This window comes from Delphinus delphis, chromosome 18, assembly GCF_949987515.2.
Source record: "Delphinus delphis chromosome 18, mDelDel1.2, whole genome shotgun sequence".
Lineage (NCBI taxonomy): Eukaryota > Metazoa > Chordata > Mammalia > Artiodactyla > Delphinidae > Delphinus > Delphinus delphis.
In genome coordinates, this window is record NC_082700.1 from 4,377,683 (window position 1) to 4,404,609 (window position 26,927).

The following is a 26,927-nucleotide window of genomic DNA, read 5'->3' on the forward strand; positions in this document are numbered from 1 at the left end:
TTTCTAAAGTCAGACTTCACATTTTGAAGGGCACATCGCATCTATAGTCTGTAGAATTCTGTAACAGGTTGGAAAATAATGGAACAAATGATGAGAGAAAATTGGCCTTCATCTGTTGGCGAACGGCAGTTACCATGAAATTAAAGTGAGTTTTAAAAATGAGGAGACGATAATTCTTTTTTTGCCCCCTTTGGAAAATTACTTTCAGGATTCGTTGATTTTAAAATTGTTATAGGACTTAAAAAAAAAAAAAACCTCAAAAAATTGACCAGAAATCCTATAATCCTATCAGAATAATACTCTGAAGCGGAGGGGGAGTTTGGGGATTCGTTGAATCTAGCTGCACCAGACCCAGTCTGTTTAAGAAACATAGCTCATCATGCTCTTAAACAGGAAGTCAATATGGTCGTCAAATAAACTGGTTGAAATCGGAGTTTAGGAAAAACGAGGACATAAGCAGAAAATAATCCTAGAGTATAAATTTGAAAAACTCAAAGTGAAAGTCGGTTCACTGAATCCAGATGCCGTTTGTGTGCTAAGCAGGAAGAGAATATGCCAGGAACTCGGGACTTCTTTAGATGAAGCTCTCGATGTGAGTTCAGTTTCCTTCGTTCCAGCTCACGTGATGAGACTCCACCAGAATCGGGCTCTCAGATCCGCGTTCCTGGGAGGGAAGCCGACTGGCCCGTTTTGGGTTGTGTCCGTCCTGGTCACCGCGTGGCCAGGAAGTGTGGGGAGTGGGGGGTGTCACGCTAACCCTTCCGGTTTCCGCCAGCGTTAAACAGCATCCCAAACTGACTTCTGTGTCAGCAATCACAGACTACCTTTTGGGAAATACATATTTTTTTCCCTTAGATTCTAATTTGATCCTGGGCACCCTTTGCAGTCTAAAAAGAGCCTCATTTATAGCTTCTGCTTGTGCCAGTGAAGTGTCAGAGTGCCTGAGGAACCCCAGCCTGGCCAACACGGGGGTTTTCGTGTTTCAGTCCTTGCTGATACGGTAAGTGAAAGGAGTGTATGGCATTGCGGCTTTCATTCGCGTATATGGATGTCACTCAAGGTCGGGCGTTTCTTCACGCCTGCTTTTCTGTTAATCGCTGGATGGAGTGTGACGTGGTTCTCTTCTGTTTTTGTTCAGCTGAATCTCTGGGCTGCAGGGAGTCTTCTGTTTTGTTAGAGGAATCGTTTGGGAGAAGTTTCAGCTTGTTCCATCAGGCATCAAATATAGCACTAGGAATGGTTCATCTCGAGACTGCCTCGGGCAGAGGGAGTGGGCAGGTGCCAGCAAAGCCCAGAAGGAAGTGATGGGGGAGCAGCGTGTCTGGTGGGAACCGCTGTGATGGGTGCATCGGTAGACCACACATTGAGCCCAGTGGGCCTCAGGAGCTGTATGGTCTAGACCAGGGGCCCCCAACGCCCGGGCCACGGACCCGTAGTGGTCCGTGGCCTGTTAGGAACCAGGCCGCACAGCAGGAGATTAGCAGCGGGCGAGCGAGCGAAGCTTCATCTGTATCCACAGCCGCTCCCCGTCGCTCCCATTACCTCCTGAGCTCCGCCTCCTGTCAGCATTATGGTGAGTTGTATAATTATTTCATTATATATTACAATGTAATAATAATAGAAATAAAGTGCACAATAAATGTAATGTGCTTGAAAGGTCCGGAAACCGTACCGCAGCCCCTGTCCGTGGAAAAATTGTCTTCCACGAAACCGGTGGAAGAAAGGTTGGGGACTGCTGGTCTAGACAGTTCCTGATGTCTCAAGTGACAAAATTCCGTGAAGGTCAGAGATTCCAGCCTGGCGCAGCGCTGTCCATAGATGGATGTGTGGGAGGGGTGGCTGCTTCAGCATTAATGGAATTCTATGAGGAAACTCGGTACCACGATAATACTTAGGGAATGATTTTGCTATATCTGGTATTTAAATCTTCCCTTTTGTTATTTCTCCAAAGCGCCACAGAGCTGGGCAAATTTATGTGTGTACCTCTCTTGAAATTAAATTAAAAACAGTCCCGTTGGTGGAGGTTGGGTTGGAGTGAACCTTCTCCCTCCGAGAGAACGTTAGACCTCGTGCTTTGGATTGTCTTGAACACAGAGTCTCGTGGCTTAGATGTTTCTTTAGATTTTAGCATCCGCGAGCACTGTTGTCGTGCCTCTTATACTGAATTGGAGCAAAGCAGTGTCCCGTTTCTGCATTAATTCCTTGACGGCCCCCCCCCCCCCTCGCCTACCCCCAGGGCCAGCGGATGTGACTTCATCAGCTCAGGTTACAGGAGTGAATGGAAAATGTAAACATGCCTTTGTTCTTGTGTGTGTAACTTTCCCTCCCCCTGTGAATGAACCCAGTTCCTTTGGGGAAACTGACGCTGAAGGGCCCTGTCTGAGTAGTGCAGCAACAGGGTTTCTCATTACAAGAGGCTGTCAGGGTATTCTTGGCTGTAGGCCGGGGTGCTTGGTTTCCATCCTGTTCATTTCTTATCCGTGATCCTCTGCTGAGAAGGTCTCCCCTCCCCATTTAATCATATTCAGAAAAAAAAGGGTAAACCACCTGATATCTGTTTTTAATGGTTTCTGTACTGGTGAGGTTGCCGCCTCTCTCTGTAGAAAGATGTAACGTGGTATTTCCTTCTGCTTCAGTCATTTTTTTGGAATGTTGACCTTTTTTATTTGAGGAAAACACTAAAAGGAGGCGTAAGGTGGAGAATTGATGATTCTTTGAAAATGTCTTTCTCCCTACAGATCTCATCTTTAAATGTAGATCTTAAACCAGAAATATCCCCTAAAAATCTACTCGTGGAAGGTGATCTGGCTGAGAGTTAAGTACAGGCAGATATAGATGAGGTTACTAGATGAGATCACCCAAGAAACGTTCCAAATAAATATATCAGAAGTCTGATAATCTCACAATTCTCTAGTGTCTTCTGTATAAAAAGTAGGAATGAAATGCCACGCAAACTCCCAGCAGCTAGCTGTTGACTCCCTGTCACGCTCCGTGTGCTGTCGGAGTGAGGTGACCAGCCCTGAGAGAGTTTCAAATCCAGGAGACACAGGATCCGACTTGCCTGTTGACAGAATTGCTCTGGCTCCCGAGTGGAGAACAGGCTATTGGGAGCCAAGGGTGGAGGTGGGAGATCAGGTTGGGGCCAGCAGAGTCAAGGTGAGAAGTGGAGACCAGGCTGGGGGGCTTGGCGGAGCCATAGGTGAGAGCAGGGAGCAGAGCGAGGGCACTGCTTTGAAATTCAGGGCAGTGGTCTGGTCTGGTGATGTGAACTTGGCGGTTGTCTGGACTGGATGAGATCTGAGAGGAGGGGCTGTGATGGAGGAGAGCAAAGGTCCAGGGACTGAGCTGTGGGCCCTTGTGTTCTGCATTAACCCCCAGTGTGCTCAGCTGCTTCTTCAGGGTGGGTGGCTGACCGCCTGATGGAAGGAAATATTTATCAGGGAGTAGCTTAGAAGGACCTAGAAGGAAAGAGGAAGTTGGTTTTCTCTTTTGCTTCCTACGTCAGAGTGATTCTAGATTGCTCCGGGCTTTGCCTGATCTCCATAGGATAAGCTTTCCTGTATTATGGTTTTAATGAAGTTTATGATGTCACCTACCTCTGCAAAATGCTTTATTTAACCAACCTCCATAATATAATATCTCATTCTGAAACTTGACTTTTTAAAAATATAAGTAATTAGTATGCATTTAAATCTTACTTTTCAGGAAATATTCCAGAATACAGGGAATATTTGTGTGGCTTCTTGCAGTAGTTTTCCTCATGGAATTATATAGTATTTTTACTTTACAATGTTTTCTCAATTTCTCCATACCTACTATGAGGACATTCTTACCAGTTATCTGCTGAAGAGTAATTGTTTGGAGGATAAATGTCATCCGAGTTGTGCATGTGTTTTAAGTATAGACACATTATTTTTCAGAGCGTTTGTGTAAGATGTTGTACAGCTCGCGTCAGTATTCTCAGTGCTTTCCTTCAGTTTAGTGTTTTCACAAATGCTTAAGGAATGGAACATTTTGCATTTGGGGAACTGGTCCTTGGTTTCTATAGGGGATGTTGTGATTTTGAGGGAGTCCCTGCCCTATAATATTGGTTCAATGAATGAATGAACAAACTTAGGTAAGTGAGTGTGTGTGTGTGTGTGTGTGTGTGTGTTGGAGGGGGGGTTGATCTGTCGTGAAAATGGAAAGGTACCAAATACCGTCCTAGCTTGTGTTTGGAAGGATCACTTCTCTTGTGAAATTACGGAGGAGATCGTTTTGGTCCAGAGCAGTCCAGCCGGGGCACAGGCCTCCGTAGCCAGGCTGCTTTCGTGCACTTCCTGATTTTTATGTTTGAGGTTGAGAAAGGGGAGAGCTTGTAAGTTCTGCCTCCTGGGATGCTGAAGGGTAAACCATAAAGGGCCCGGACACTTTCCGGTTATAACAATGCCACCTTTCTTTTTCTAGACCATTTGTTAAGCCACCTGAAATTTGCTTCTGGTTTTCAGTTGACATTATTTTTTACTATTAATCTTGCAGTTTATTTATTTTAAGTCAATTTCAGGTACTTTTTTTTTTTTTTTTTTTTGCGGTACGCGGGCCTCTCACTGTTGTGGCCTCTCCCGTTGCGGAGCACAGGCTCCGGACACGCAGGCTCAGCGGCCATGGCTCACGGACCCAGCCGCTCCGCGGCACGTGGGATCTTCCCAGACCGGGGTACGAACCCATGTCCCCTGCATCGGCAGGCGGACTCTCAACCACTGCGCCACCAGGGAAGCCCTCAGGTACTTTTTATAGTTGATAGTATTCTTTTTACATCACCTGTTATGTTTGCCTTGTTAGCATTTATTTCCTATGAGGTTCTCTTGCAGATTTATTTATTTACCCTTTCTGGGACACTTACCAGTAGAATCCATGCTCCACAGAAATAAGGACTTATTTCTTTTATTGCATATTCTCCCCAGTACCTAGGTGCTAGTACACAGAAGGTATTCAACAAATAATTCTTTCATAAGTAAATACTGTATATACTATTTTGTATGCTTTCGCATGTAATCTCATGTCATAAGACTTTTATCACATAATTTAAAAGTCTTCTAAAATGCAACGTAGGTATTGCATAATAATTTATTTTATAGATCTAGCATAATTTACTTTAAATTAATTCTTTTGTTTGGCATATTTAGTTTCTCTTGTGTTTTGTTATCACAAGTAACACTAAGGGGAACAACTTTATGTATAAATCTTTGCCCATATTTGTGTTTATTCCTTTAGGATATGTTGCTAAAGAATTAGTAGTTTAAATAATTTAAATAATTTAAGGCTCTTAACACATACTGACAACAAAAGTGGCACAATTTATGCCCCCACTGACATTTTAGGAGATCCCCTTTTCCCTGGAATTTGGTCTCTGATGCCATTTTCTCCCCATCTCGTGTTCATTCCCCTTGGCCTTGCCATCTGTTATGTCTCTGTTCCATTCCCTCAATTACAGCAGTGCTGGAGGCTTGTGACTTCTCATTCCAGCCTCAGCTCTGCGTTCACTGGTGATCTGGAGGTCCCCTGCACGTCAGTTCTCCACCTCCAAGCGTGTAATTATTGTCTTTCCATCGCGACCTGCTCTCCCCTGCTCTGCTCCCTTTTTTTTGTTTGTTAGTTTTTTTCTTTTCTTTTTTTTTTTTTTTTTTTTTTTTTGCGGTACACGGGCCTCTCACCGTTGTGGCCTCTCCCGTTGCGGAGCACAGGCTCCGGACGCGCAGGCTCAGCGGCCATGGCTCACGGGCCCAGCCGCTCCACGGCATGTGGGATCTTCCCGGACCGGGGCACGAACCTGTGCCCCCTGCATCGGCAGGCGGACTCTCAACCGCTGCGCCACCAGGGAAGCCCTCTGCTCCCTTTTGAGACAGATTAAGGTTGGAGGTGGGGGAGTGATTCTCAGTCCTTCCCTTTTCCTGTTTATTCAGTGGTGATGAGTTAGTCTCCACAGGCGACGGAAATTTTGTCTTCCTTTCTGGGCGGTAATCATTCCCCTTGTTCTGTCTCCTCTCGTGGGCTGTGTTCTTCCTTCTCACTGTGTGCGCTGAGCCGTTCAGCTCCCACACCCCAGACGCAGCCATGGCAAGGTATGACTGGGGGCTCGGGAGACTTGAACGTGACAGCTGCGTGTGTCAGTCTTGTTTGAACGCACAGGTCACCTGTGGGGGGACGTTTATGGACCCATTTGTTACAGCGGCTGCTACTATACTTTCCTCAGGGAGAAAAATAACTGATGTTACTTGTTGAATTGCTTGTGTAATCTTTATGTCAGGTTTAACATTACACAGAAAGCTTTGAAATAGATTTTGATTCTGGAATATGTAAAAATCGTCATGGTGATCGGAAAAAAACCCAGCCGTCTGCCATGCGGCATTTACATCTGCTGTTTCCATCTGATAATGTGCAGATTTCCTAAGTATTTTTGTATATTTATGTAATAATTTTTTGGTCCAAATTTAAGATTCAGCATATTTAATGAAACTAAACAGTAATCCTGATTTGGTTATGATCTGTTTGGTATCTGACAGCATGTTGATTGCTGCCTGTATGGTATTTTAGGAGGTTGTTATATTGTTTAGTCTGAGGTTGAGGAGGGAAGGACATTGTGTCACTGGGGGGGGGAGTCAGAGTGACTGCTCTGGTACCTGTGTTACGTCTGTCCTTCTCTTGAAGGAGTTGTGGACATGCAGAACTCCAGGTCTAAGCTGAAGATAAAAACGTAGGCTGGACCCCTCTCTCGGGCAGTTGTAGAGCTCCGCAGGTCCCCGCACGGGCCGACTGTGGTTGATGTGAGGGTGGGCTGGGAAGCCAGGCTCGAGAGAACCAAGTGGGGCTGGAAGTTCAAGCTGTGGGTCCTGGCGGGAACAGAAGCCAGGTGAATATGGGAGTCAAGGCGGGGCACATCAAGCGAATAGACCCCATGGAGACACCCAGTGGGTCCCGTTCCCGGGTGCTCAGGAACCAACACACAGTCAGAATCCAGGGACCGTTTATGGGGGTGGGGGAGCAGCAAAGACTCAAACCAGTTGAAGATGTAAGGCAACTTTAGTCATTGCTAAGGAAACCTCTTTTATATTTACTTACGATGGCCTGGGACAGACTTCCAGGATTTTCCAACCTAGTTGCAGCTAGGAAGGTGGGCCGAAGCCAAGAGTCATGCCATCGTTGGGGTGCTGGAGTTAGACCTTGGTCTCCTTGATGACTCTCTGATCAAGAGATGTTGATCATGGCATCATGATCAGGTGGCATCATGACAGTAATTCAGTGTATCCCTGTGATGTGTGTGCTATCATTCTAGACAGTACGAAACGTGAGATTCCATTTTTACCCTCCAGGGCTTCTAGTTGAGTTGAGAAGACAGAGCCTGTGCATTGGACGTAAGCCTCAGTGGAAAGGAGAGGTGCTGGGAGTCACCTGGGTTCTGCTCATCCTGAGTTCTGTTGGACTTGGAGGATGGGGATTGTGTGAGTCTTAGGAGGGGCTGAGTTTGGAATACGAGGTGGGACTTAGCGTGAGCAGGACGTAGGTGAGGGCTTGTCCCACCTTTACAAGCTGTTTCACTCTCAGAGCCTGCTTCCTCAGTTGTAAGCTGGTTAAAGTAATTTCTGCCTTGCTTGTTTGTGGCAGGGTTGTTGTAGAGATTAAACGAGATGATTTACGTGAAAACCCTTTGTAAACGGCACCATGGATTCAAATGTGAGGTGTTACTAATAATTTGCCATTTGCAGCGGGAGCCTGTTGGATCACAGCTCTGTTCATTCATCGTATGGAAATGAGACTGTATTCTTGCAGTCAGAGGTGTTTAATGAAGGTCATGATTAGATGTTGAGGAAAAGAGTCAAAGAGACTGTTTTTAAGTAAGGTTGGTGTATGTCTGAGTTTTTACTTATAAACTTATAAATACATAATTAGTGTTGAAAATTAATGTTTAATATGCATCTGAAGTGCTTTACATTTTTGGTTAATAAAAAGAGGAAATATATTTGAAGAGTAAGTTACTGAGCTGTGAAAAAAACAGGAGTCCATTTAGTAGCAAAATTACACGATGCTTCTCATTCCTCATTCTAGAACAGACTATTTTTAGCATCTCTTTGAATCAGTGGTGAAATTCCAGTTACAGGATTCAGTAATTAAAGCAGAGAAAAATATAACATCGTTTAGGCAAGAAAATCTTTTTACTTGAGTTGGACCTGTTTCAGGGTTTAGACTATTATCCTCAGCCATCCCCTGCCCCCTCCGGAATCGTTGGCTTGTCATCCCTGTGGGGTCACAAGCAACAGGAAGGGTGCCAGGACCTCGGCCGAGGACACAGTGTCCCGTTTCTAAGAAGGGATGTCTTGACGGGTAAGCTTGTTGTAACTGTCATCTGCGGGACTCTGGAACAAGTGTTCAGGGGTCCCGAGGCCTCCCCCTGTTTTCCTGTCCTCCATCCCTCCCCAATGGTCAGTTCTGTCGCTCTGTCTCCTGCATCTGTCCTGCCGCTCCTTTGTTTTTTCCGTCCTCCAGCTGCCTGTGAATATTGCGAAAGCAAACGGCGTGCTGCTGCCCGTTGGTCCCACTCCACATTTGTGTTTACTGGTTGTGGATTGTTCCATAATGTTGCTAAACAGCTTTCTGAAAACTTGCTCCCAGTCAGCAATCTTTCTTCAAGCTGGAAGCCTTATTTTTATCCTGTGCAAGTTATTATTATTTTATCTTTTTATGCCCATTCCGCAAAAGCTCATTAACTGTTTGGTTGCCCTGAAAGTGGTGTTCTGTTGACCCCAGTTCTCCTGCCGTTTCCCTGGGCGGAGCGCAGCCCTTGAAATGGTGACCACGGGGCCAGCACCGGGTCGCAGGACACTGCTGGCTGAAGTAGGTCACGGAGATGCATGATGATTTTTTTAACCGAGTCATTTGAGGAAGTTCACTTATTTGACCGATGTTTTTTGAGTGTTGCTTGTGTGCCGAACATTGAGCCAGGAATTAAAAAAAAGAAAATGAGAAAAAAGGTCTTTGATAGTGAAGAGTGCAGTTTTAGGACTCCGGTGGTGGCGCAGGGCCAGACCTCTCTGCGATGAGTGTTAAAATATATATATATATATTTTATAAAAGCTTAACAGTCATAGGTAGGCAGAAGCGACACATAACTAGAAAATGCACTTTTGCTTTGAAAACTGATGGTTTACCGTGAATTTCCGAACCTTTTCCGCCTCTGAGTTCTTTGCTCTCGCGGCAGCGCGGTACTTTGTGTTGCAGTGATGGTAACCAGGCAAACGGGTAAGACCAGAACTAAATCTGGGCTTCTTCAGTCATCTTGCTTTTAGGCTTTTGTGTGCTCGTTTATTGATTCACTGTTTGTTTTGTTCTGGACTCAACACTGTTCGGGAGGCTTCGGAGCTCCTTTCTGTGTGAAGCCCTGCGGGCATAAGGACGTGGGTGACCCTCTTCCCACGCTGGGGGCCATCACAGTGCCAGAGCAACAGGCAGGAGTGGTGCCGGGTCAGTGATGGATGTTCTCAGGGGCTTGTTACCACGTGTGAGGCCAGGCTTGTCCCAGGGATCACTCCTTTGATTCTCGCTCTCGTTGTATTTCGGGGAATTTAAGCTTAAATAACCTGCCTTAGAGGGTGTAAGTGGGAGGCCAGTTTGAGCTGAATCCTGGCTTGAGAACCCACTGCACCATGGCATCCTGTGTCGCCTGGCTGACTTGGTGGGCACAGAGGAGGGGGTGGACTCTGCCGGCAGCTGAGCAGAGCTTTGCGGTGGAAGTGACTCCTCACTGGTCAGAAGGTAGAGGGCAGGAGGGCCGGTGTGGGGAGATGCACGTGTGGGATGGGGAGATGCAGGTGTGGGGAGCTGCAAGTGTGGGGAGGGGAGGTGCACGTGTGGGGAGGGGAGATGCAGGTGTGGGGAGCTGCAAGTGTGGGGAGGGGAGATGCAGGTGTGGGGAGATGCAGGTGTGGAGAGATGCAGGTGTGGAGAGATGCAGGTGTGGGGAGATGCAGGTGTGGGGAGATGCAGGTGTGGAGGGTGTGTGCATGAAGGCAGTGTGGGGAGGAGTGATGGGAGGGAAGCTTGCAGACCCTGCCCAGGAATTGGCCTGTCCCTGTGGGGGCAGGGCGGCGGTGTCAGGGACCCCAAGGTAAAGCCGATGGAACAGGCCGACGGGCCGCGTTAACAGAGGGTGTGCTGCTTCCCTCGGCTCCCCTGCTGTCCCTGCGCCTGTGAAGGGCAGACTGGAGCACTGGGAAAGGCCAGAGTGCCTTCAGACCCTTGGAAGCTTGCAGAGTTGAAGGCTTTGGTAGATTCTCTGGTTTCAGAGGGCAGAACAGAGAGCATTGGTTTGAAGTGTTAAAGATACAGGCTTTAACCGAATACAGAGCTTGGGTTCTCAACGAGAGGTTACACATTCCTCTCCCTGGACAGTGTTCACGAGAAGCAGCCAGGGATGGGGCAGAGGGGAGTCGGCACTGGACGGCGGGTGGGTCTCTGGGCCCTTACAGCTCTGGCCTGCGTGTATCCTGTAGCTGCCCAGGCGGGCAGTACACACTCTATTTTATGAGCAAGCTCTGGACCTGGGAACTTCTGGACCCCCTCGTGATGTCTTCATGTTTAGGTGGTGAGGTAGCGCTTGTCTTTATGTTAACCTCGCATCCTCTGTGCGTTTCGGAGGACAGGAGTCAGTCTCTCGGTGTCGCTTTGCTCCGCACGCACATTGTAAGTCTTGTTTATTGAAGCCGGCATTGGTCCTTTCCTCCCACGACACCGTGCACAATCTCTCTTGCCACTTGGCACTTTCGGACCTCGGTGTGCTGTCTCTCTGGATGTCGTGTCCGGGCTGCCTGACTCATGGCTGCGTTGCTCCTGTATTGTAGAAAGGATCTAAGTGTCTGAATAGATCATGGGCGGTTGATGTGGCCCAGATCCTGATCTGCGTTATTCGATTCTCTGGCCGGGGACCGCTAGCCCAGAGGTATGGGCCAGCTGTGGCTCTCTGCACAGCCATGTTATATCAAGAATTGATCATTTTGTCTTCCTATTTCACTAGGTAGTTACTGTTCATCAGGTTAAGGGGAAGAAACTATTGTTTTATGATGCTAGTATTTAGGTCTGTGGTACATACTTTTTAAATGAACAAATTACTTAAAACTGGGAGAATTAGGGCTTCCCTGGTGGCGCAGTGGTCGAGAGTCCGCCTGCCGATGCAGGGGACGCGGGTTCGTGCCCCGGTCCGGGAAGATCCCACATGCCGCGGAGCGGCTGGGCCCGTGAGCCATGGCCGCTGAGCCTGCGCGTCCGGAGCCTGTGCTCCGCAACGGGAGAGGCCACAGCAGTGAGAGGCCCGCGTACCGCAAAAAAAAAAAACTGGGAGAATTTTTCATTTGCACCCTCATCGAATAATGAATGTGGTTTTATTAATTGTTAACTGAATGTGCCCCTAGCTGGGAAGGGGCTTATATGTAGGGGCTCAGTCCGTGTCGACTGGCGTTGCTGCTGTGCTGTGTGCAGCAGTGCTCCTGCCGCGGCTTGCTTCACGGGCACGCACGCGCACACACACACAGACACCCTTCCTCAGCAGGTAAAGCTCTCTGGGCACCAGGACCGTGTCTTACTCCTCATCCCTCCTACGTGAGAGCTCACTTACGCGTTGAGGTGAACTGGGGGGCCAGCTACGTGTGTTCCTTGTGGCTCTGCTCTGAGTGATGCAGGGCAGTTCTAGCCGTGGGAATTGAAGCTCAGATAACCGACTGAGAGGCCGGGCAAGGCAGCACGGAGGTTGCTGTTTTGTCGTGTTGTTGGACGTGCTTCTGGCTGAAAACATTCCCGTTAGACGTGCTGATGAGTGTTTCTCTGAAGATAGTGGAGTCTGCACGTTGCAGAGTGTCTAACAGTCTTGTAAGTAGAGCTTGCTCTGTGCATAGTGAAGAACGTTGATGACACGACCTCCTGGATGGAGAGGAACTAGAATCTGAGCCTGGTGAAGAAGGTGGCCCGGAATGCAGTGCAGAAACTGCTATCCTGGACCACGGGTGTGTGTTGTATGTACGCGGCTTCCCATTTCTGGAAAGCTGGAATTGAGAAGCTTAGGTGAGATGGCAAGGACCAAAATAGTACACAAATCCTAATACAATCAGATTAGGGTAATATTGGCAGATTACCAGTGAGTTACTTAGACACAACCTGTTCTCAGGTTAAATGTTTTCATGTCACAGAGTTCTTTCTTTCATGTTGACTTTGGATGTTGTAGGTAACTAAGAGGAAAGGGCATATTCCTAGGAAAAACTTTATTATCATTGACCTTTTAAAATGCTCTCTAGAACAAAATAAGGTATTTCATGAGTAAATTCAGTCTTTTCTCTCATCAGAGTACAGAAGAGTGTAGACCGAATGTCAGCTGAACTGCTTAGGAGCTGAAGGATCTGTAATGTATTTGAAATTACCTGACCTCATGGTAAAGCTGCTACTCCTCTCCCCTCCCTGCTTCCTTTCATGTTTTTAGAAAATAACATATTTTACTAGATAGCAGTTTATCCTGGCTTCACTGATTATCTTTAATCTATGATTATTTTCTAAATTATGGTTTCAGAAATATAGCTTTTCCTTTCCCCCCCTTTTCTCTGTCTCTCTTTTGCTTTCTTCAGAGTATGAGGAATTCGTAGTGCAGGGAATTGTAAGGTAGCAGTAGTGTTTTAAGGATGAGGCTGCGACCTGGAGCCAGCATGAGTACGTGTGGATGCTGCCACGTTGAGGGCATCACTCAAGACCCGAATGGCGAGGACACGCACCTCTTGATGGGATTTTAAAGGGAGGAACCCTTTAAGACCACCCACTTTGTTACTCTGTCCGTTGGCCTGTTCGTCCATCTATTCAACAAATATTTGCGTGTCCGCGTCCCTTTCTCTTGGGGATCCTTTTCCCAGGTCTGGTGACAACCCCTCAGCTCAGAATCTCGAGTCTGCAATGTTAAGAGCTGCACTGTTCAGTCCCGAAGCCACTAGCCACGTATTGCTCTTCAAATCAATATTAATTAAAAAGAAAGAAAATGGAAAACTCAGTCCCTCAGTCACACTTGGCACAGGTAAAGTGGTCGGTCGAGTGCTCTCTGTGACTGGGCCCACCACATGGGCCGGCGTCCACGTGTGGAACACGCCCATCACTGCGGGGGGCTGAGCCTGGCATTCCTGCCTCTGCTCCTGGGCTCCACCCCCGAGACCCCTCGGTGCCCATCCGCTCTAGCACTCAGTGCCTACCTCTCCCAAGTTCATTCCCATTCATAAATTCTCCCATCTTATTGTAGGTCTGGGTCATCTGTCATCTGAATTAAGGCCATGGTGTTACCAGAGCTGTGAAGCCTCCCTGCCCCACCCCCGGCTGCCCCCCGCCCCTCCCCTCCCCGCTCTCGGTACCACGCACACACAGTTGTCACACTGAATACCAATTCCTTGTTGATACAGCCTTTCTTCTGGGGGATCAAGAGGTTCTTGGGGGTGCAGGCTTGGGTTTTGGCTGTCCAGGGTCGGGGCACATGAAGCCTGACACATCACCACAGCAGGCAAGTGTTTATTAAACTGATAGAGGGAGGAACGGTGGGTGGAGGAGGCTCCACAGGTTGCGCTGTAAAGACTGGAGCCAATTTGGATGCACGGAAGCCACACGAGGAGAGGCGTTCGTGGCAGGGGAGCATCACAGGTGCAAGCCAGTTGGCAGGAAGTTCAGGGTGGCTGTGCTCCCAGGTGCAGCCGGAGTGGCACGTTCAGCACCATGGCCAGGGCTTAACCAGGACAGAAACCATGTAAATCCTGGTGCTTCATATAAACGTGTTTCCCTGTGCTAATGCAACACCTCTTAGTAGAGGTGCTGCGTTTCACACTTAACAACCTTAACCTGTACCTTCAGAGGAGTTCAACATGCGCTTTTCCCCTGTAAAGTAAGGCAGCACATTCACAGAGTCCAGTTAACTCTTCAAGACCTTCGTGGTTCCTGACTTAGCTTAGACGGGTCATCAGCTCAGTAGGAAAGAAAAAGGCACGTATGCACGTCCAGAGGAGGCCATCTGATACAGTAATTAAGAACAGGGACGGTGGCCAGACAGCCCTGTCCTGGCTCTGCCTCTTCCAAGCTGTGTCGGCTGGGGCAAGTCACCTTCCGATCCTCAATTTCCTCATTTTTTAATGGAGATGTTACCTGTGTTGACTGAAGAAAATCACACAAGCTAAATAAATGCTTCGAGTTATGTTTTATTTGGGAATTTACCGAGGACTATAACCCGGGAGACAGCCTCTCAGATACTCTGAGGAAGTATTCCAAAGAGATGAGGAGGGAGCCAGGATAGGAGTTTTTGCTGGCGGGGGGCGGGGGGGGTGGGGGTGGGGGTGGGGTTGGGGCATGTAGTGGAACATCTAAAGATGACTGCCGATCGCAAAAACCAAACATCTCAAGTTAATGATTTTAGTGTCTTTCTATGTATGGGAAGATGCAAGAGTCTGGGCTCTTTGAAATTCTTCCTTAGATGTGCATCTTAACTATCTAGGACCAGTATCCTATTTTTCTCCGTCCTGAATCCCCTCAGGGCGCACCATCAGGGCAGCTGCAGCGGCTGCTAGCTTGATGGCAGGCAACATTTTTCCGTCCTGCCTTGTGAAGATTAAGTTACTCATAGGTGACTCAGCGCTCTGCTTAGTCCTCAGTAAGGCATTCACCAAGTGGTAACTAGTAACATAACCTTAACCTTTCACACAAATGGGAAAATGCATAGTTGTGTTTCCCAAAGGAAGAGTTAACACGTGATTGCGAATGTGAAGGGGCGTCCAGGGCACACACGTTTGGATCGCCCTTAGGTACAGTTAGCTGTATAGTCACATAGTGCTGGTTACTTTCAAAACCATGCAAATAAGGTGATCTGGTTCAGGTGAAATTTGGCCTGGATAATCTAAAACCCAGGGATGCTTCTCTGTATTTGGAAATAGGATGATCACTTATGCAAACGACAGGAAAGAGTCACTTTTGCATTTTGCATCGTCAAGTGCTGTCCAGCCGCTCCGAAGGAAGGGAGAGAAAATCATGTGCTGCTTTTAATTTTAACTGAGCAAAGTAGGAGGACATGGGTAGTATCATCCAATGACCTTCCTATTTTTTTTTCACACTTTCAAAAGGATGGCGACAGTCTTAACTGTGGACGTTCTCGTTATCCACTGGCCCACATACAACTCACGCACAGCCAGACAGTCCCTTCTAGACTTCAAGTTGCTTTCCTTTCCTACGGACATCACACCCCCTCCTTTCCAGGGCCTGCACGGCCTTTCCCCCTCCCCCCACCCTTCCTTGACCTCCCACGAAGCTTTTGCTATACCCCAGCCCACTTCTGGGCTGCCCTGCTCTTGCCTGAATCTACTGTGTTGTATTATAATTATCTACGCGCATCAGTCACCCTTGCAAGACTCAGTTCTTTCGTGAGCAGGCGTTTTCTCAGTCATTTTTGTGTCTGCAGGGTTTAAAGGCGGGCCAGCTTACGCAAGATGCTTAGAAATGTTTTGCCGAATGAACTAATGCTTGTTCTCTACATGTTTCTTAAATGTATTCTCCTAAGTGAATGGTAACTCTATTTGGGTAGGAAACTGTACTATATTTTTGGTACCACGAACAGTGTTTATCTTCAGATAACTCTGTAGGCTTGCTGTTAATATCAGTTATCCTGGAAACACTTTCTAGGGTCAATTCAGCCGGTTTTACGTCGTCGTTACTGTTTTATCCCCACATGTACTATTAAAATATTTGTGAAGTGATCACCAAGATTTTTATTGACTTGAGTTCTTATGCAAATGATCTGTATTCAGTTAATTGTGGGCGGTCACAAACCTAAAATGTGTGTAAGCAGTTCAGTTGAATAGACCTGTGGTACACTGGGCTTTTTCGTTTTTCTTCCCTTCGGCTGTTATTTACTAGATACCTTGAAGTTAATTTCAGAGCTTATTCCGGGATAGAGAGTGGGAATTATACCAGAATTCACATTCCTTATTAGCTCCCTGCTTAAACTAACTTAAAAAGAACCAGTTCTGGGACTAGAGCTCCCTTGACGAAATTATTGGAATGTGAAATTTGAATTTAAGACTTTCTTGGAGACGTGAATGCATTTTGCTTGCCGGTACTTAATTTTTTTTTTTTTTTCTTTCTTCTTAGTTTTAATTTTGATTGCTGTTACTACTGATATCTGAGCCAAAGTGGTGATGCTACCTGAGCGACATTTCTGCAACCCATAAGTCAACAGTTACACGGTAAGACTGTGTGCCTTTTACCCTTAAAGCCGTTTAATTTCTATAACATTATAGTTTAGAATTTGAAATGGAGTAGGATAAAATATGTTAGTGTTTCAAAATATCAATATATTTTAATCTATAAATATTAACAGCAGATAATATTTTAGAGCTTTTGGTCCTAATCAACAGTGAGAGGTTGAAAGAGAAAAACTATCATTTGATATATTCATTTCCTATTAATTTTTACGTGAACAAGTATGGATATGCAGTTTTTGACTCATTAAACTGGGGTCTCATTTCCCCCCCTATATATCTTGCCCATTTACTTTCTGTTTCCTGACGTCTAACCAGTTCATTATTCTTTGGATCTTGTTAATAACGAGTGGGTATGAGAAGCCACGATGATAAGACTTAAACCTCCTCAGGTGTTACTGTAACTCACTCTGAAGTGAAGTGGTGATTCCAGCAGTGGCTCAAATGAGGTTTTGAATTATTTACGGGTTTAAATGACCTGTATTTCCCTATCTTTGAGGAATGCCTCAAGAGTAACGAGGATGGTGTACTAGGAAGGCAGGTCCTGCTCGGAACCTCACTTTCCTTCTGTACAAAATTCTGCCGTCTGTCTTGCCTGCTTTATAGGGTGAAAAAAATCACTTGATGTTTGTGGAATTGTCCTTTTTTGCATTAAGGGTAGAGGAAGAATAACAGGTCTTGGTTCTGAGTTGGTATTGAGAGAGAACGTATTACTCTTGATATCTGTGTGTGGGGCACGCCAGAAGCCTTGACCTCTAATCCTGCCTCACCTTGACCTTGGCCATAGCACTCCAGTACCTTCCTATCAAAAAACTGATGTTGATTCCCATACTTTCATGTTACAGGTAATTTTCCAGGAGTATGTCTGAATTCTTTGACCACAGCAGAATTAAGCTAGAAATCAGTATCAGATGTTTGGGAAATCACCAAATATTTTGAAATTAAATATCACATTATAAAGATCCCACGGGTCAAAGGGGAAGTCACAAGGGAAATCAGAAAATATCTTGAATGAAAATGAAAATATAACATATCAAGATTCATGGGATGTGTCTAAAGCAGTACTTCAAAGGGAAGTTTATAGTGTTAAAGGCTTATATTAGAAAACAAGTTTTGAAACAATAATATAAACTTTTACTTTATCAACTCAGTGCTTTATATCCACCTAGAGGGTGGGATAGGGAGGGTTAGAGGGAGACGCAAGAGGGAGGAGATATGGGGATGTATGTATATGTATAACTGATTCACCTTGTTATACAGCAGAAACTAACACACCATTGTAAATCAATTATACTCCAATAAAGATGTTAGAAAAGAAAATAAATTAGAAGGCAGGGAACTATATTCAATATTCTGTAATAAACCATAATGGAAAAGAATATGAAAAAGAATATATATATTTATAACTGAATCACTTTGCTGTATAGCAGAAATCAACACAACATTGTAAGTCAACTATACTTCAAAAAAATTAATTAAAAAAAGAAAAGAAACTAGAAGGCAAAGAGCAAATTAAACCCAGAACAAGCAGAGGAAGAAAATAATAAAGATAAGGGCAGAAAACAATGAAATAAAAAACAGGAAAAAAAAATAGGAGAAAAATCAGTGAAACCAAAAGCTGTTTCTTTGATGAGATCAATAAAAGTGACAAACCTGTAGTCATAGTGATCAGGAAAAAGAGAGAGAAGAGAGACCATCAATCTAGATCCTACAGATATTAATAGGAAGATAAGGAAATATTATGAGCCACTTAATACATACGATAACTTAGATAAATGGACAAATTCCATCAAAGATACAACCTACCAAACCTCACTCAAGAAGAAATGGATAGGGACTTCCCTGGCGGTCCAGTGGTTAAGAACTTTGCCTTCCAATGTAGGGGGTGCGGGTTTGATCCTGGTTGGAGAGCTAAGATCCCATGTGCCTCGCAAGCCAAAAGGCCAAGACATAAAACAGAAGCAATATTGTAACAAATCCAATGAAGACTTTAAAAATGGTCCGCATCAAAAAATCTTAAAAAAAAAAAGAAATGGGTAACTTGTATAGCTCTTTATTAAAGAAATTGAATTTGTAGTTAAAAATTGTCCCCAAAAGAAAGCTCTGAGCCCACATGGTCTCATTGGTGAATTCTGCCAACCTATTAAGAAAGAAATAATACCAATTATATACAAACCCTTCAGAAAACAGAAGGAAAGGAACACTATTTTATGAGGTCAGTATTACTCTGATACAAAAAACGGATATTTCGCCACAAAATATTAACAAATTAAATACAGTTTATATAGAAAGGGTAATATATCATGCCCAAGGACCATTTATTCCAGAAATGCAGGAATAATTCACAATATCAACAAACTAAACAACAGAATTTTTAAAACCCCTATGATCAACTCAATAGATGTAGAAAAAGCATTTAACAGTATTCATCATCCGGTCATGATTAAAAACTCAGAAAACTAAGAACAGAAGGAAACTCTCAAAAAAGTTGGAGTAGAAGGGAGCTTCCTGAACTTGATAAAAGCTGTCTATGAAGAACCTACAGCTGATATTACAATTACTGGTGAAAGACTGAATGCTTTTGCCTGACATTAGGAGCAAGGCTAGTCACTCAACGTTCCTATTCAGAATTGTCCTAGCCAGTGCAATAAAGCAGGAAAAAGAAATAAAAGGCATATGGATAGGGAAAGAAGCAAAAACAAATTTAGAACTCCCCTAGCAAGGGGCCTGAGAAATGTTGCTTTAGCCTGCCAGCCTCTGTGATATAGAAGGGAGAGCAGGGGTTGGGGAATAGCTGTTGAATGCCAGCACATAAAATCTACTACATTTTGGGTTCTGTGGTCATGATCTGAAAATCATAAAAGCAAGGCAACATTTATATCACTTGTGGGTTTAAATTACTGTTCTTTAAAGTTTTAAAAGTCAGCATAATCTATCGTGAGAGTCTTATTTCAGCATCTTCTTCTTTCCGTTGATATAACTGGAAAGCCACGTGTAGTATTTAAAAGTTACACATTGGTTTAAACTTCATTAAATAGCTTTTGTTTTTTAAGTTAAAGAAAAAGGCTATCTGAAACAATATAAAGATGTCCTCTAAAATTTTGTGAGGGCAAACAACGTTATTTGTTAAATCTGTTACAACCCTCACTTAACTTTGGAGGAGTTAACAGTTCTTAGACTATACAGACGTGTTTTGTGTAATAATATAAGACACATATTGTGCCTTTTAATGGCTGCTATGTAATTTCCAAGTACTTGCTCATTTTTGCGGTGGTTGGCAGTGTGGGGCTGAGGGAATCTTGAGTCGTGGTCCCAATTGTCTGGGAGAATTATGACAGGACAGCATCTCTGGGTGGTTTTACTGGAATCATTTCTAAGTCTCTTGCAATGAAATTGTTTTTCGGCCTAAGTAGAATACTTACAAATCTTAAACAAATTTAATAATTGTGTGCATTTCATTACATGTTACCGGCCCTGTCACTTGGTGCTCGGTACTTGGTATAGCACAGGGGACGAGTGTAAATTTAGAAGTTACGGAAGATCTTGGGTCCAAATGCTAAAAACATAGAGGCTTAATTAAGCTTTCGAGCAAAATCCACGTAAATCCTTGATCCTCATTTCCCTTATCTGTAAAAGGAGGATAATAATCTTGATAAGCTGCTGAAAACATTGAAAATATTCCTCAGAGCATCGGAGAGACCGTGGACCCTCGGATGGTGATGCTGGTAGAGGGTCTTACTTGCAGAAACATCATAAGACTTTGGCACCCACCAGAACTTTTTTTTTTTTTTTTTTGCGGTACGCGGGCCTCTCACTGTTGTGGCCTCTCCCGTTGCGGAGCACAAGCTCCGGACGTGCAGGCTCAGCGGCCACGGCTCACGGGCCCAGCCGCTCCACGGCATGTGGCAGAACTGGTTTTGAGTTTAAGTTCTTCTACTTATGAATCATGTCACTTTGGATAAGTTAATTTTTGAGCCCTGAGTTCTTTATCTGTTAAGCGAGGGCAGTGCCAACCCATAAGGTTGTAGTGGGGTGTAAATGACATAACGCATACAATAAAATGCTCAGGTATGTAAAATGTTCCCATTTATCACCTGTAACGGGGTTACCATCGTTAGCTTTATGATTTTGTTTCTTTGGTTGATTTTCTATAAGGTGAACTAGAAACCCCGAATGGTCACGGTTCACCTGTTGGACTGTGTTGAGAAGAATGAAGCCGATAGGGTGCCAGGCTTGATGTTTTGAGACCAAGTGTTGCAAATGTTAGCTATTTTACTAGTATTTCTCTGGTACTTGCATAGTGCCAACAGTTGGGAGTGGTTAACTAAAATAACCATTCAGTTTATCTTAACTATCTTTCATGAACACAGCTTCTAGTTGCCAAAAATATTGCCACCAGGATGCTTTTGGTTTCTAAAAATACAGGCTCAAGATCTGTAGCGTGTCTGCTAGGGAACAGTTGGTAGGTTCTACAGCTTTTCTGCTATTTTGACCTTATTTCAGGATGTCGTTCGTATGAGTTGCCAACGTTTGGCTATTTTTGACCAACAAAAGTGGAAGCTCCATATGGTCCAAGTGGATATTTCAGGCTCTGCTGTTAGTGTTTTCTTTACACACTTGGTAAATGATCTAATTTTGTATCTTATAATTTGTTGTTTCCTCTAGGAGCTTACATTTATTTTTAACGCATTTTGGATTTGCTTCATTAATTTGTTTGGTGAACGTTGTTCTCAAGTAATTGGTGCAAAAGAGTAGGACAGAGAAAAATAAGTGCTGCATCTTTCGTAACAAGAAGAGGAGATGCTGCCTAATCTTCAAGAAGACTTTCAATTTATGGTCAAGTAAATAGAAACAAAAACTAGAGGCTTTTGAGAATTAAACCTTGAGGTCATAGGTCATACAGGTAGAGTCTGAGTCCCTGAAGATTCTCTGAGATCCGTTCACCCTCACAAGTGCTAAAGCCACTCTGGATGGTTATAGCGTCTGAGGGTTTATTCACGTGTTTCATGTTATGAAAATAACGCAGTGTTCACTCAGCTTAATGTTGTGTTTATAAAGTGTCCATGGGTCATATGTTTATTGTACTTTGAATAAGAAGCTGACAATTTTAGTTTTATTTAAAAGGGCATTCATGTAACAGATACTTAGTGGGGGTCGTAACTAGTGACAATAACATCGCGTTGAGCAGCTTGTGAGCCTTTCCTACGCATCTCAGTGTGACCGCAGCCTGATGGTGGTGCTGCTTAACCATCCTTCCCCTCCTTGTCCAGCTAACGGGAAAAGGGAGGCAGAGTTCGTTTTCTAATGTGTCAGGTAAGCACTGATTCCTGCACAGGGGTAGCATCTGGGGTTTGGGATCCGCTTTACGCTGTTTGTGGCCTTGGTGTACCACGTCATCAGAGGTCTCATCAGAGCCCTCGGAGGGGAGCAGGCAGGCGTTGCTTCCGTCTTGGAGGTGAGGACTGGGGTGTAGTGGGCTTGAGCTCCTGAAGAACTTGGGTTCTGCTCGCTGGTCTGGCTTGCTCGGCTGCTGTGCCAGGCCCAGGCCCCTTTCAGGACGGCTGTCTGTGCTCACTGTTTGCACTGCCCGTCCCTGATGGTGGAGCGGGGACACATCCACTCTGGAGGATGGAACTCTGTAGGAGGAAAACTTTTCCTAGGAAGTGAGTTAGCATTTCCGTTTGCTGTATTCATCGAGCCATTAACTGTGGCGCCTGACGAGTTGCTAAATTTATCTTTTTCTGTTTTTTTTCTGTCGTGGTCTTTCGTCCCGTGTCTGTGGCTCACAGTAGTTCTTTCTCCCTGACCATCGTGTCAAAATCTAAATATGAAATAATTTTCCAGGCATCTCCCAATTTGTATTCTGCTCTTATCTCTTATCCAAACCCACGGATCCAGTTTTTAAACTAGTTGGATAGCTTTATTATTGAGTTTTGAGAGTTCTTTGTATGTTTTGCATATAAGACCTTCGTTCAATAAGGCGTAACTGGCCAACAGTAAATGATGCATGTTTGAAAGGTGCAGTCTGGTGAGTTCTGACCTGTGCACGCAGCCGTGAGCGCGCACGCTGTCGCCCATGGAAGGTTCCTCCGGCCTTTGTCACCCTCCCCACCCCCCACCGTCTCTCCCGCACCTCCAGGCAAGCACGAATCTGCTCTCTGTCGTGAGATTGGTGTGCGTTTCCAGAATGTTACTGTAAAGGAAAAGCAGTCCTCTGTGTGTCTCCTGCTTCTTCACTCTGACACCAGGCATGTAGTGTCCCCACGGCAAACAGTTTGGTGACACCGGCCAGGTGGCTTGCAGTTCAACTCAGTTCTGACGTTTATCTGGTGGAGAGAGCACCCATCCCACAGGTGAAGGGCCTGTCCCACAAGATCCCCCCAGCCAAGCCCCCCAGCTTCCTTCGTTACCTGCACTTCTGGCCGAGTGGCTGTAAATCCAAGGTTCCCGTGACCCCTGTCTGGGCCTGATGGTGCACAGAACTCAGGAAACCAGTTTACCCACTAGATGGACGACCAGGCTGTTGCGAAGGACCTTCAGGGATATGAGTGAGCGGCTCGATGATGAGACACAGAACCCCGTGAGTTTGGGGTGCACCACCCTTCTGGCACGTGGATGCCTCCGGTTCACCAGCCTAGAAGCTCTTGAACCCCATCCTTTTGGAGGGTTTCTGGAGACTTCATGACAGGCACGATTCGTTAGATCATTGGCGGTGGGTGACTGAACATGGTTTCCAGCCCCTCTCCTTTCCCCAGAGGTCTGGGGGTGGGACTGAAAATTCCAACCTTCTAATCACTGGGTTGGTTCCCCTGGCAACCAGCCCCCATCCTTAGGGAAGGTCCGGAAGTCACTTCATTCACATACGCAAGTGTGGTTCAAAGGGGTTGGTTTGTGTCAAAAGACCCCTTTATAGCTCTTATCACTTAGGAAATTCTAAGTTTTAGGAGCTCTGTGCCATTAGTGGTGATGAAGACAAAATACATATTTGTTATTATAAATCACAGTATCATAGTTACATAGGAGGAACCCTACAGTGTGTACTCTTTTGGTCTGGCCTTTGTTCAGCATAACCATCGGAGATTCATCCTTGTTGTTTCCCGTATCAGTAATTCGTTCCACGTTGTTGCTAAGAAGTGCAGTTTGTTGGGCTTCCCTGGTGGCGCAGTGGTTGAGAGTCCGCCTGCCGATGTGGGGGACACGGGTTTGTGCCCCGGTCCGGGAGGATCCCACATGCCGCGGAGCGGCTGGGCCCGTGAGCCATGGCCACTGAGCCTGCGCGTCCGGAGCCTGTGCTCCGCAACGGGAGAGGCCACAACAGTGAGAGGCCCGCGTACCGCAAAAAAAAAAAAAAAAAAAAGTGCAGTTTGTTTATCCATTCACCCGTTGATGGGTTTTGGGGTCGTTTCTCTTTTGGGTTGTTTTTGGCTTTTGCAAATCAAGCTGTATGAACATTCATGTACGGGTCTTTGTGTGGGCATGTGCTTTTTTTTCTTTTTTAATTAATTTATTTATTTGGTTGTGCTGGGTCTTAGTGGCGGCAGGCGGGCTCCTTAGTTGCGGCATGCCTGTGGGATCTAGTTCCCTGACCAGGGATCAAACCCAGGCTCCCTGCATTGGGAGCTGGGAGTCTTAACCACTGTACCACCAGGGAAGTCCCTGGGCATATGCTTTTATTTCTTCTGCATAAATTCCCGGGAGTGGAATGGTTCCTAGGGTCATTCTGATAAGTGTGCGTTTAACTTTTTAAGAAACTGCCAGACTGTTTTCCAAAGTGATTGGGTTGTTTTACATCCCCTTCAGCAGAGAGTTCTGGTTTCTCTACATTCTTACCGATGTTTGGTGTGGTCAGTGGTGTTGCCTTCAGCCATTCTAATAGGTGTGCAGTGCTATCTCCTTGTGGTTTTAGTTTGCATCTCCTTCATGGTTAATGACTGATGGTATGAAATGTCCTTGAGGTGCTTATTTGCCATCTGTCTGTCTGCTGGGAAGTGTCTGTTCATATATTTTGCTGATGTTTTTAATTGGATAGTTTTATCACTGAGTTTTGAGAGTTCTTTGTATGTTTTGCATATGAGACCTTCATTCAATAAGTGATTTGTACTTTCATCCATTTTACTAGTGATTTTCCCCCTTTACTCTAGAATGAAGCTTTTGGGAGTGACTGGGATTATTTTACAGTCTAGATCTCCCAGGTTCCATTTATCTTAAAAAAAGTTTATTTAAGTAGCTGGTTTTGTCTGGCTGGTCAAAACAGGGAAGGAAGGCAGTTCCCGGTGAAAGCATCTCTGAGGTTCCTGGATTAGTAACGTGAATCAGAATAAACTTCAATGTGCAACAGAGAAATAGAAAACAGGTGTAGGCTCAAATATAAAGTATATCCTACAGTCCCAAATGTACTGAGTGTCTGATTATATGGATACCAAGACACTATAAAATGACTTAGAAATAAAATACGAATATATTTTTAAAGCGGTTTGCATCTAAAAGGAATTTAGTAATTTGTTGATGAAAAATTAATCAATAGTCAATCTAAGAAAGAAAGAGAAAATTTTATTCAGGCCATCCTGAAGATTATAACCCAGGAGGCAGTCTTTTAGAAATCTCTGAAGACTCTGCTCATCGGAGGTCAAAGCACACGTTATATAAGTTTTTGAGACAGAGTCATACATCAGAGGAACATATTGACAGTTTGTGAGCCCAACAAGGCGAGTCGTGGGTCACGGTGACCTCTTGCAGGATTGAGAAAGGAGTGTTATTCCTAAGTCATTGCATCACTGGCACCAGTAGGAAGTTGCTTTTTTTGGGTGAGCAGGCATTCCTGTGTCTTTAAGGGGATCCAGTTAATATAATGTGTGATACAGATGCAAAGTGCACACTAAAGGGGGGGGAGGGTAGTGGCTCAAATGGCAGAGAAAATTTTATGTTTAAACATTTTCTTGTTCTGCCTTAAAAATAATTTTATTTCATCACTTTAAATTGAAAAAAAAAACCAGTCCAAACTAAAGAAGGACATAACAGAGCTTAAAAGTCAATTTCAATGTAGATATGCAGATAACTGGTGGAAGGTTCTAGAAGAGCAGCTTTCTTGAGCCCCATGGCCACCCCCGTGATGCCCAGGAGAGGAGGACGGGGCAGAGACCACGGATTGTTCTTCACTTACTGGATGCTCTTCACCACTTGCTTCTCCATATCCCACTCGTGGTAGGTTATTTTCTTCACTTTTTCTGGCCTTGAGCTTTCTTTCTACAGCAGACAAAAACAAGACAGGAGCCAGTGGTGAACACGCTGGTGCAGAGGAATCTCAGCCTCGACCTCTACTCTCTGCCTTTTCAGTTAGAACCAGATGTTAGCGTCCACCTGAAAAAATGTCCAGGTGATGTTTTGTAGCCCATAAAAGACAAGCGACCGTTTCTTATCTCTGAGCGTCCTCCAAAAATAAGCACTTGACAGGGGTTTCATATCACTATGTTATTCCATAGACATACATCTGCTTTTTTCCCCTGGGGTACTTATTATTTACTTGTTGAGGCTGTTGAGCAAAAACGAGATGATACTTTCCAACCCTTGGAAACGAACTGCATTCTTCCACCACCTGACGTTTCCTGAGTAGCCTCCGTGTGCCGAGCGTGCGCTGCAGGGTCGGTGAAGCGGTGTGACCTCCCCATCCCCCAGTGGAGTCTTTCCAGTTGTGTGTTTTGTTTTGTTTTTTTTGCGGTACGCGGGCCTCTCACCGCTGTGGCCTCTCCCGTTGCGGAGCACAGGCTCCGGACGCGCAGGCTCAGCGGCCATGGCTCACGGGCCCAGCCGCTCCGCGGCATGTGGGATCTTCCCGGACCGGGGCACGAACCCGTGTCCCCTGCATCGGCAGGCGGACTGTCAACCACTGCGCCACCAGGGAAGCCCTCCAGTTGTGTTTTAATTTCCCAGGTATGAGAAATACCTTAAACTAGTGCTTGTCACCCTGGATTGTAACTTTATTGATATGCCTGCCTCTCTCACTGAACCATTACTTCCTCCAGGAAAGGGATTTTGTCTTATTTTTGATGTTTATTCTTTGTATTTCCATTGGCTAAAGTATAATAAAAATGCACAAGGTGTTTGGAGCACAGTTTGAATCCAATATGGCTGTTTCTGGAAGCCAGCTGTATATCTAACTGGAAGGAAAGAAAGCGCGCCAGCGCTCGGGGGCCCTGTGAGAGCAAATCTGTTTCTTCGGAGGAGGAAACCGAGGCCCACCTTGGTTAAGAAACCTGCACAGGGTCACGCAGTGCTGGTGGCAGAACTGGGCCTGGAACCCAGGGCCTCCGGTTCCTCTGCGCCTTTCTGTCCCTCATCATGCAGGAGCCTACAGACCATGTTCTAGTAACAAAGCCTAGACATTTATCCCAGTGAAACACGACTGTTACACTTACGCAGTCTTTCCCCCACTTCGCCCCCCGACTTCATCACGACTTGCCTCTGAAGCTTACGTAAAAGAGGTGAGGCGGTGTCGCTCTAGAAGACCACAGAACAGGGTGGGCGCTGAGGAGGCCCAGGCTCTTCCTCTGGCTGCGGGAATGTGACGGCGTTGGGGGTACCTTCCGGGGAATGTCAGCAGGCAGGCGGGGTCCCGTAAAGCCAGGGAGGAGCGGACACGGTCCTTGC

At 45.5% G+C, this 26,927-nt stretch overlaps 1 protein-coding gene across 4 annotated transcripts in view; it reads left to right on the top strand.

Moving 5' to 3' along the window:
* WASF3 (WASP family member 3) overlaps positions 1-26,927 on the top strand; it is an 89,562-nt gene that overhangs the window by 17,848 nt on the left and 44,787 nt on the right. For 3 of the 4 annotated variants that reach the window (XM_059995853.1, XM_059995856.1, XM_059995854.1), the window contains exon 2: positions 16,174-16,268. The gene's annotated coding sequence lies outside the window, so the exon portion shown is untranslated. Of the gene's footprint in view, positions 1-8,348; positions 8,359-16,173; positions 16,269-26,927 lie in introns of those variants that run through there. The other variant, XM_059995855.1, reaches the window with a different exon arrangement.